The sequence below is a fragment of the Epinephelus moara genome, chromosome 19 (genome assembly GCF_006386435.1).
Source record: "Epinephelus moara isolate mb chromosome 19, YSFRI_EMoa_1.0, whole genome shotgun sequence".
In the NCBI taxonomy this organism is placed as follows: domain Eukaryota; kingdom Metazoa; phylum Chordata; class Actinopteri; order Perciformes; family Serranidae; genus Epinephelus; species Epinephelus moara.
The window spans coordinates 40,297,458-40,299,250 of NC_065524.1; the positions used below are offsets into that span (position 1 = coordinate 40,297,458).

Here is a 1,793-nt window from a genome sequence, read left to right on the forward strand (position 1 = left end):
TTTGATCTTCAAACTGTGACATCACTCATTCAAATCTCTGATGTCATCATCAGAGTGATGATAGATGAATAACTGCAGCTGTATTGTGTCTTCTTCTCTCCATCAGATTCCTGTGAACTCACAATCGACACAAACACAGTGAACAGACACCTCAAACTGTCTGACAACAACAGGAAGGTGACACGTGTGAAGGAGGATCAGTCATATCCTGATCATCCAGACAGGTTTGACCCCTGGACTCAGCTGCTGTGTAGAACTGGTCTGACTGGTCGCTGTTACTGGGATTTTGAGTGGAGAGGAAGAGTATATATATCAGTGAGTTACAGAGGAATCAGGAGGAGAGGAGGCAGTGATGACTGTGCATTTGGATGGAATGATCAGTCCTGGAGTCTGAGCTGCTCTGATGGTGGTTACACTGTCTGGCACAAAAACAGAGTAACATCTTCCTCCTCCTCTGTCTCTGTCTCTGGTAGAGCAGCAGTGTATGTGGACTGTCCTGCTGGCACTCTGTCCTTCTTCAGAGTCTCCTCTGACACACTGATCCACCTCCACACCTTCAACACCACATTCACTGAACCTCTTTATCCTGGGTTTGGGTTTGCAGTCTGGTCACCTGGTTCCTCAGTGTCTCTGTGTTCTCTGTAGGAGGGAGAGTCTCCTCCTGTTAGAGAAACTTTCTCACTGCTTAACAGATATGTTGGGATTCACAGGACCACAGATGATTTATCATTTGGTAAAATCATCACTGGACATTTAAAGGCTTTTTCCTCTGCATGCTCTTTGTTCTCCAAACAAAGACAGCTATTTGACACCCATCTCCAGGAGGTCTCACCTCACACCTCAGTGAGACACAAGTCTCACAACTTGATTGGACAGGACTTTTACAGTGACATGCCCTTCTGTGATGTCACCAAACCCTGTAGAAGGTCTGCTCCCTCCAAGTCTTCACTCTCTTGCTCCAGCTGCTGAGCAGCTCACACCTTTTTCCGGCTGGGCCTGGACCAGCACAGAGGCCCAGACCCTTGCTCCATAGCCCAAACCACTAAAGGGAGGGCAATTGATCATAGACTCTCTTGCAAACACAAGATTTGCAACTAGTGTTCCAGCAACGAAGAGAACCAAGTGAGTTAGCACCCAGCGTCTGACTCTGCTAAACCCTGAGTGACCAGCTTCCTCGGAGTTTCACCTTTGGAACAAAGGACACAACAACAACTGCAGCTGAAACCACAGCTCTTCCCAGCCTTCTTCTGCCGGCTAACAAAGCAGCACACCACCAAGTGACTCTTTCTGCCATCCATTCAAGGATCGGTAATGTAACAACTGGGCATAGCTTATCACAGCTTTACAGGCTAAGCAAGACTGTTTAACTTGTTGTACATGATTTGATGCTGTTCACTGAGTTATTGTTGTGATAGATTGCAGTCAGGTCATTGGCTTCGCCAAAGCTAAGTGTTTAGTTTGCTAATACTGTTCACAAACAGATTCTTGCACACAACTAAACAATCTCTGCACTAATTCAGACCGTTTGCAACACACGTCACATTGACATAGACTCATTAACAAACAGGCTGTCAACAGAGCTACACCAAAACAGGCATCTCAAGGTTCTCGCTTCTTTTCCTTTGTCTTTGTCCTGACCNACTGTTCACAAACAGATTCTTGCACACAACTAAACAATCTCTGCACTAATCCAGACCGTTTGCAACACATGTCACATTCACACAGACTCATTAACAAACAGGCTTTCAACAGAGCTACACCCAAACAGGTATCTCAAAGTTCTCGCTTCTTTT

General features: G+C 45.8%; 1 pseudogene; it reads left to right on the forward strand.

The window, feature by feature from the left end:
• Positions 1-1,793, forward strand: part of LOC126406349 (NACHT, LRR and PYD domains-containing protein 3-like) — a 13,683-nt pseudogene that overhangs the window by 10,381 nt on the left and 1,509 nt on the right.